This window comes from Bos indicus, chromosome 8 (assembly GCF_029378745.1).
Source record: "Bos indicus isolate NIAB-ARS_2022 breed Sahiwal x Tharparkar chromosome 8, NIAB-ARS_B.indTharparkar_mat_pri_1.0, whole genome shotgun sequence".
In the NCBI taxonomy this organism is placed as follows: domain Eukaryota; kingdom Metazoa; phylum Chordata; class Mammalia; order Artiodactyla; family Bovidae; genus Bos; species Bos indicus.
In genome coordinates this window covers 95,468,019-95,478,139 of record NC_091767.1, presented here as the reverse complement: position 1 = coordinate 95,478,139, position 10,121 = coordinate 95,468,019, and the positions used below count along the sequence as shown (strand labels likewise).

The 10,121-nt window shown below is 36.2% G+C and overlaps 1 non-coding gene across 1 annotated transcript; it reads left to right on the top strand.

Annotated features, from left to right (window-relative positions):
* The first annotated feature begins 424 nt into the window (after nt 1-424).
* Nucleotides 425-529, top strand: LOC139184694 (U6 spliceosomal RNA). Its single transcript, XR_011568262.1, has one exon. It is a non-coding gene; the product is annotated as a U6 spliceosomal RNA (small nuclear RNA).
* The last annotated feature ends 9,592 nt before the right edge of the window (nt 530-10,121 follow it).

Genomic DNA, 10,121 nt, shown 5'->3' with positions numbered 1-10,121 from the left:
GCAGCCCACCAGGCTCCCCCGTCCCTGGGATTCTCCAGGCAAGAACATTGGAGTGGGTTGCCATTTCCTTCTCCAATGCATGAAAGTGAAAAGTGAAAGTGAAGTCACTCAGTCGTGTCCGACCCTCAGCGACTCCATGGACTGCAGCCTACCAGGCTCCTCCACCCATAGGATTTTCCAGGCAAGAGTACTGGAGTGGGGCGCCATTGCCTTCTCCAGTCCAAGGCTGCTAGTTCTCACCAAATTCATCTCCTCTTCTTGGGCTCATAGTCCAGTCTCTTTCAGTTAGATGTGGCTGTATCATTCAGTTTTACCAAAGGGAGGTGAGTCATGGTATTTCAAGTTTAGCTCATAAAAACCTTGTATGTGCCTCTTTCCCCTTCCAGGGCAACCTTGAAAGTCATTTATTGAAAATGGCAAAGTTGTGCTCACTTTAGCAGTACATAAACTAAAAACTGGACTGATACAGAGATGAGCATGGCCCCTGCAGAAGGATGGCACCCAAATTCGTGACGCCTTTCACTTAACCTATAATGGAATATAATCTGAGGAAAAAAAAATAACTGAATCACTTTGCTCCTAAAACACAATATTGTAAATCAACTATACTACATTTTTTTTTTAACTGCAAAGCTTATCAGCCTGGCTCTCTGAATGCCTGTGCAAAGCATTGTTCTCCACCAACTTGAAATGTCTTGAACTCTTCTTGGAACTGAAAATCAACTTGAATGTATTTGAGCCATTATACATTCTGGAAACTTTGGTTACTGCAGCTGGCGTAACCAACTAACACAAGTGGATCAACTCCCAATTCACTAAATACCCTTTAGAGAATCATCCACGAGAACCCTCCTCCTTTATGAGTTAACCTCCCTGGCCCTGCACTCAGTCTCCGCTTGCTGGCTTCTCTTACCATGCATGGCTGAGATCCCAGCTTATCTGCCAATCCCATCTAAATAAGCATGGCAGTCTATGAACTCAGGGAAGCAGCAGCTGGATTTAAGGCAAGGAGATGAGGATGCATACACACACACAGCCCTGAGCCTGTTCCTCTCAATCTGCTCATCCAGGAGTGGCTTGCCTGGTATCCCTCAGTGAGGGAATGCAAGCCTGTAACTTTAGTTGTCACTCTGTGAAGAGATGACAGGATCCAAAAGAATCCCAATCAACATATTACTCATTTCCTTTGCTTCTCTAGAGTAGTTTGTTGTTGTTGTGATAGGAGATGTGGAAATTGCCTTCTTTAGGGTAATCAGGAACTTCTGAAACCAGCTGGAACTTCTGTTAACCCAGGTTATAAACACTGTTAGCGGTGTTCTGGATCCCTATCTGAAATATACTCTTCTGGCCATGCTTGAGAGGCTTAGAACCTGAACCAGCAGAGTGCAGAGATGAGACACAAGGGAGAAGCACGGGGAACACAGTTAAGACCAGTGAATTATCATGACCATGGGCCAATTGTTGCACTTTATTTTCCATGAAGGGAATTCCTTGATCAGAAGAAATACTATGTGGAATACTATGGTGTATGTAAGGCATTCTGTTTTGGTAAAAGCATTGCATTCAGGGATGCAAAATCCATGTCCAAAGTGTCTGTTCCAGTAAGAGCAAAACGCTGCCCCTTCCATGATGGAAGCAGTCCAATGCAATCAAACTGGTGCCATGATGTAGGCTTAGTACTGTTCTCTATGGCTGGCAGATTGGGCACTCAGCAGCAGCTACAGCCAGGATGGCTGTGGAGAGAAGTCCATGTTATTGAACGCATATATAACCTCAATATAAATTGAGGATTGGCCTTTTCATTTTTTGAAAAAAAAAAAAAAAAGACTATTGGAATTTTTATAGGGATTGCATTTGGGTCTGTAGAGTGCTTTGGGACATACTGTCATCTTAACAATATTAAAGTCTTCTAATGCATGAACATGGGTTATCTTTCCATTTATTTAGGTCTACTTTCATTTCTTTCAGTGAGGTTTTATGTCTTCTTAAATTTGCTGAAATTGTTTTGTGGCCTAACATATGGACTATGATGGAGAATATTCCATATGCCTTTGAGAAGTATGTTCTGCTGCTGTTCAGTGGAATATTCTGTATTTGTCTGTTAGGCCCATTTCGTCTATAAAGTTGTCCAAAACCACTGTTTTCTTATTTACTGTCTATACGATCTATGCATTGTTAAAAATAGAGGACTGAAGTCCCTACTATTATTATAGTATTTCTTACTCCCTTCAGATCTGTATTTGCTTCATATACTTAAGTGCTCTCATGTTGGGTGCATATAAATATGTTATATCCTCTTAATGAATTGATCCTTTTATCATTAGTTATTGACCTTGTCTCTTGTTACTATTTTTGACTTAGTCTTATTTTGTCTGATGTAAATATAGTTATCCCTGGTCTCTTGAGTTCTACTTACACGAAATATCTTTTTCTATGTTTCCACTTTCAGCATATGTGTATCCTTAAAGCTTAAGTGAATCTTTTACATACAGCATATAGTTCGGTCTTATTTTCTTATTCATCTAGCCACTCTATGACTTTCCAATGGATAATTTAATCCACTTACAAGTTATTTTTTGATGACTTACTAATAAAGTGAGGACTTACTAATGACATCTTATTGTTTTCTGGATGCTTTTTAGTTCCCTTATTCCTTTCCTCTTCTCTTGCTGCTTTCCTTTTTGAACTGATAATTCTTCATTTTGATATGCTTTGATTCTCTAATCTTTACTGTTAGTTTATCTACTATAGGTTCTGCTTTGTGGTTACTATGAGGCTTACATATTTTATAGATATACCAGTCTATTTTACACTGATAATGATTTACCTTCGATTATATACAAAACTCATGGGGTCGCAAAGAGTCAGACACGACTGAGTGACTGAACTGAACTGAACTGAAATACAAAACTACTCTTACTTTCCCTTTCATGTTTTCAATATCACAATTTACCTTTTTATATTATGTATTCCTAAATTATTATTTTTAATAGTTTTGTTCTTAACATTTATACTAGAGTTAAATGGTTAACACATCACTATATTACAGTATTAGGGTATTCTGATTTTGACTACATACTTACCTTTTCATATATATTTTCACACTACTAATTAACATCTTTTCACATTTTCATGTTACTAATTAGCATCTTTTCATTTTGGCTTCAGTACATTCTTTCAGCATCTCTTACAAGGCAGGTCACTGGTGAGCCACTCCCTTCAGCTTCTGTCTGTCTGGGAAAGTACTTATATTGCCTTAATTTTTGAGATACAAGTTTGCCAGTCAGATATTATTGGCTGGCAGTTTCTTCCTTTCAGTTGCATAGATTTTCTTTCAGTTGTATATATTTCACTTTGAATATATCATACTACTCTCACATAGCCTGCAAAGTTTCTGCTGAGAAATCTCCCAGTAGGCCTACAGGAGTTCCCTTGTAAGTACAACTTTCTTCCCTCTTGATGCTTTTAAGATTCTCTTTTTGTCTTTAATTTTTGACAGCTTTCTTATAACACAATGTGCCTTGGAGAATATCACTTTAAGTTGAGATCGTTTGGTGACCTACAAGCTTCATGAATTTGAATATCCAAACTGTTCCCCAGATTTGGGACATTCTCTGCCATTATTTCTTTAAATAAACTTTCTTTCTTCATCTACCTCTCTTCTTCTTCTGGGACTCCAATAATTCACAGATTGTTTCTTTTTAATTTTAGTCAGTTTCTACTCTTAGCATAATAGTAGCTAGTCATTTCCCCACCCTAGCCCTCTCAGGCATTCATACATGTGTTCCAGGAACAACCTGCACACAAGTTGCAGGAGCCAGGGCTGGCAAAAAAGACTGTCTTCCAAATATGAGGAATCTATGTTTTGCTTGCTGATTGATGTTTTTGATCACAAAGGTGCAAAGTAGGCAGCCATTTTTGTTTCACCCCTTCCCCCCGAATTAAATAACTTCTAGGGGATATGCAGGGCCAGTGCCCTTTTTCCTCTCTTCATTTTTCTCTTTTCCCCCTTTTAGGATCCAGACATTAACGGCTAGGACGTTCAAAAACAACTGTATCTATGGAAGAAATGAGAAAGTGACTGTGCATGCCCAGTAAAAGGCACAGGCTGAAAACAGACATGAGAAGACCTTATGTTTATACCTCAGGCTAACTCCTAACACAAAAATAATCTGCAACAAATACAAGACAAAACAAAACAATAAACAAAAACAATTTCTTATAAACCACCAAACCCTAGGAAGGGAGAGAACCTGATTTGCATTTACAACATTATTAGATTCAAATGTCCAGCTGTCAACAAAATTCACAAAAGAAACAGAAAAGTGTGGCTCATTCAAAATAAATAATCAGAAACTGTCACTGAAACAGACTCATAAATCTGGTGGCAGATTTACGAGATAAAGACTTTTAAAAAGTCTTAAAAATGCTCAAAGAACTAAGAGAAGATATGGAGAAGCGAAGACAACAATGTGTTTAAAAAAAAAAAAAAAAAAAAAAGGAAATATCACTAGATGGAAAGCTAAAAAAACAAAAAGAAATTCTGCAGCAGAAAAGTACAATAATTGAAATTTAAAATTTACTTGAGAGAGGCAAAGACAAATTTGGATAGGCAGAAGAAATAATCAGCAAAACTGAAGATAGGACAATGAAAATTATTAGAGGAACAGAAAGAAAAAAGACTGAAAAGTGAACAGAGCCTTCTTGACTACCATCTAGCAGAACATAATCCACATTGTAGGAGTATCAAATGGAAAAGAGAGCCAGAAAGAAGCGACAGTATCTGAAGGAAAAAATGGCTGAAAACTTTCCAAATTTGATGAAAGACATAAACATTCAAGAAGCTCAATGAACTCTAAGTAAGATTAACTCAAAGAAACTCATACCAAGACACATTAAACTTTCAAAAGACAACCTTGAAAGCACCGAGAGAGAAGTGATTCATCATATATAAGGGATACTCAATAATACTGTCAGCAGATTTCTCATCAGAAATGTTGGAGGCCAGAGGTAGACCAACATATTCTAAATGTTAAAAGAAAAAAACTTGATGACCAAAAATTTTACATCCAGCATAACTGCTAAGTCATTTCAGTTGTGTCTGACTCTGTGCGACCCCATAGATGGTAGCCCACCAGGCTCCCCCATCCCTGGGACCCTCCAGGCAAGAACACTGGAGTGGGTTGCCATTTCCTTCTCCAATGCATGAAAGTGAAAAGTGAAAGTGAAGTTGCTCAGTCGTGTCCAACTCTTAGCGACCCCAGGGACTGCAGCCTACCAGGCTCCTCTGCTCATGGGATTTTCCAGGCAAGAGTACTGGAGTGGGGTGCCATTGCCTTCTCTGTACATCCAGCATAAATATCCTCTAAAAGTGAGCAAGAAATCAAGGCATTTTCAAATAAACAAAAATTGAGTTTCTTACCACAAAATCTTCCCTAAAAGAAATACTCAAGTGAGTTGCTATGTGAAATGAAAGGATACTCAACAGTAACTTGAGGTGATACAAAGAAATATAGAATTAATAAAGGCAAATGTACAATGTACACTGATGTACATTGATAAAAGCTGATATTACTGTAATAATGGTTGACAACTCCACATTTTGTTATCCACATTGTAAGAGACTGATATATCTTTTAAAAGCAATTATTAGTTCAAAAGTAATACTGTAACTATGGTTTGTAACTCCACATTTGGTTTTCTACTTAAGAAGCTGATGCATTTATATTATTAGTTTATATTTGGGGGGACATAATGTATAAAGATGTAATTTTAGGACATCAACAATCAAAAGGGGTGGAAATAGAGCTATTAAAAGAGCAGAGTTTTTCTGTTGTTGAAGTTCAGATGGTATAAATTCAAATAAGAATGTTATACCTTCAGAATGTTAAATGGAATTTTCATGGCATTCAAAAAGAAAATAGCTGTAGAATATATACAAAAGGAAAAGGGAAAGGAACTTAAACATTTCACTACAAAAAATCAACTAAATGCAAAAGAATAAAGTAATGCAGGAAATAATGAATAAAAAGTTATATGCCATACATGAAACAAATAGAAAGTGACGAGAAAGTCCTTCTACATCACTAATTGCAGGCATATCTCATTTTATTGCACTTTACACATATTGTACTTTATTTTTTAATTGAAGTTTGTTGGTAACTCTGCATAGTACAAGTCTGTCAGTGTATTTTTCCAAGAGCATCTGCTCATACTTTGTGTCTCAATGTCACATTTCAGTAATTCTCACAATATTTCAAACTTTTTCATTTTTATTTGTTATGGTAATCTGTGATCAGTGATCTATGATGTTACTATTGCAAAAAGATTAATTTTCCAAAAGATTCAGACGATGGTTAGCATTGTTTAACAATAAAGTAGAAACAGATTAAACTCCCCAATCAGAAGACAGAGATTGGTAGAATGGATTTTAAAAATGATCCAACCAAATGCCCTCTACAGTAGACTCACTTTAGACCCAAAGACAGAAAGACTGAAAGTAAAAGGATGGAAAAAGGCATGTAATGCAAATAATAACCAAAACAGAGCATGTCAAAATAACTTTAAATCAAAAACAGCTGTAAGAGACAAAGAAGGGCATTATGCGTTAATAATTATACCTTAAGGCAAGATTCAATAGAGCATGAAGATACAACAATCATTATTGTATTCACTATACTTACATAGCTAATAACAGACCATCAAAATACATGGAGAAAAAATTGACAAAATTGAAGAGAGAAATAGACAGTTCTACAACAATAGTTGAAGACTTCAATACCCCATACTCATAATAATATTAACAGAACAACCTAAAAAAAAGGTAAGAAAATAGAGGACTTCAACAGCACAATAAACCAACCGGAGCTAACAGACATATACAGAATACTCTACCCAACAAGAGCATATACATTCTTCTCAAGTGCACGTGGGACACTTTCCAGGAGAGAGTATATCTTAAGGCACAAATTAAGCCACAAGAGAGGCAAACAGATATTATGCAGAGTATCTTCTCCAATCACAACAGAATGAAATTTAAAAATCAGTAATAGGATTAAATTGGAAAACCCACAAATTTGTGGAAATTAAACAGCACATTCTTAAACAATGGACCAAAGGTTAAATCACAAGAGAAATTAGAAAATACTTAGAGACAAATGAAACTAAAATACAACATATCAGAACTTACAGAATTCAGTGAAAGCCAGACAAAGGGAGAATTTTATAGCCCAAAATGCTTACATTCAAAACAAGGAAGATTTCAAATCCACAATCTAACTTTACAACCTAAAAAACTATAAATCTTAAGAACAAACTAAACCCAAGCTAGCAGAAGAAACAAAATAGAGTGTAGCAGTGATAGAGAACAGAAAAATAATAATAAAAAGTAATGAAAACAAATCAACAAACCTTTAGCTAGAGGAACTGAGGGAAAAAAAGAGAAGATTCAAATTACCAAAATCAGAAATGAAAAGGAATAAAGGAATTCTAAAGGAATAAAAAAGGACTGTAAGAGAGTACCATAAGCAACTGTATACCAACAAACTGGATAACTTAGATGAACAAATTCCTAGAAACATAAAACCTGCGAAGACTAAATCACAAAGAAATGTAAAATCTGAGAAAACCTGTAACTAGTACGGAGTAATAAAAAAAAAAATCCCAACAAAGAAAGCCCCAGATCTAATGACTTCACTGGTGAATTCTATCAAACACATAAAAGAACTAATAATAATCCTTTTCACACTTTTCCAAAAAATTAAAGACAAGGCAACACTTCATAACTCATTCTATGAGAGGCCAGCATTATCCTGATACCAATGTTAAGCAACAACACTACAAGAAAAAACAAAACTATACACCAATATCCCTTATGAACACTGATGCAAAAATCTTCAACAAAACATTTCCAAACCAAATTCAACAACATACTAAAATGATCATATACCATGACCAAGTGAGATTTATTCTTGGAATGCAAGGGTGGTTGAACATATGAAACTGATCAATGTAATATACTACATTAATCCCATGAAGGGAAAAAAAACCCACGTGATCACCTCAACAAATACAGAAAAAGCATTTGACAAAACTCAACACATTTCCATGATAAAAACACTGAATAAACTAGGAATAGGAGGAAATTACCTCAACATAATACAAGCCATATATGAAAAACATACAAAGAACATCATGCATGACAGTGAAAGACTAAGATTTTACACCAACGATCAGGAAAAAAACCAAAGTTGTTTACTTTTGCCACTTCTTTCAAACATAGTACTGGAAGTCCTAACCAAAGCAATTAGGAAAGAAAAGGAAATAAAAGGCATTCAAATTGGAAAGGAAGAAACAAAACTGTCTCTATCTGCTGATGCTGCTCTATGTAGAAAACTCTAAATATCACAACAAAAAAGTTAAAAATAATGAATTCATCAAAAAGGCAGGATAAAAAGTAAACACACAAAAATTAATAGCATTTCTATACACTAAAAAAGTAACAATCTGAAAAGGAAATCATGAAAACAATTCCATTTACAATAGTATCAAAAAAGAAAAAAATTTTTAGGAATTAGCTTAACCAAGAAGGTGAGATACTTACACAATAAAAACTATAACAATATTGCTGAAAGAAGTTAAAGGAGACATAAATAAATGGAAACACATCTCATGTTCATGGATTAGAAGTTTTGTCAATAATACCCATGACCTACAATAGAATTTCTGTCAATATCTTGATTTCTTTAGAAAAACTCATCCTAAAATTTATATGGAATCTCAAGCAACCCCAAATAGCCAAAACAATCTTAAAACAGAATGAAGCTAGAATACTTACACATTTCAAAAACCTGCTCTTTTGTGATCCCATGGACTGTAGTCTGACAGGCTCCTCTGTCCATGGGATTTTCCAGAATACTGGAGTGGGTTGCCATTCCCTTCACCAGGGGAATCTTCCAGACCCAGGGATCGAACTCAGGTCTCCTGCATTGGAGGCAGATTCTTTACTGTCTGAGCCACCAGTTGAGTTCAGTTCAGTTGCTCAGTCATGTCCAACTCTTTGCGATCCCATGAATTGCGGCACGCCAGGCCTCCCTGTCCATCACCAACTCCTAGAGTTCACCCAAACTCTTGTCCATAGATAGGTGATGCCATCCAGCCATCTCATCCTCTGTCGTCCCCTTCTCCTCCTGCCCCCAATCCCTCCCAGCATCAGAGTCTTTTCCAATGAGTCAACTCTTCGCATGAGGTGGCCAAAGTACTGGAGTTTCAGCTTCAGCATCAGTCCTTCCGAAGAACACTCAGGACTAATCTCCTTTAGGATGGACTGGTTGGACCTCCTTGCAGTCCAAGGGACTCTCAAGAGTCTTCTCCAACACCACAGTTCAAAAGCATCAATTCTTCGGCGCTCAGCTTTCTTCGCAGTCCAACTCTCACATCCATACATGACCACTGGAAAAACCATAGCCTTGACTAGATGGACCTTTGTTGGCAAAGTAATGTCTCTGCTTTTCAATATGCTATCTAGGTTGGTCATTACTTTCCTTCCAAGGGAAGACCCCAAAACCTGATTATAAAGCTACAGTAATCAAGAGTGTTCATACTAGCAGATATACAGACATATACACCCAACTAGATAGAATCGAGCCCCCAGAAATTAACCACATATATGGTCAACTTTTTGACAAGAGTGCAGAGATTGTTCAATGGGGAAGGAACAGCCTTTCTAATAAATGGTGCTGGGAAAACTGAATGAACACACGCAAAAGAAAAAAGTTGGACCCTCCTAACACTATATGCAAATATTAACTCAAAGTGGATCAAAGGCCTAAATAATAACACCTAAAACTATAAAATTCTTAAAAGGAAAAATAGGACAGATCTTCATGACACTGGATTTGGCAATGATTTCTTTAATATGACACCAAAGGCAAAGGCAACAAAATAAAAAGTAGACAAAATGGACTTCATAAATATTTTTAAATGTGTGCACCACATTTAAGAGTAAAATAGGTAAAATATTGAGAGTAAAAAGGTAACCCACAAAATAGGATAAAATATTTGTAAGTCATATATCTGATAAAGGATTTATACAACCAATATATACAGAACTAAAACTCAGG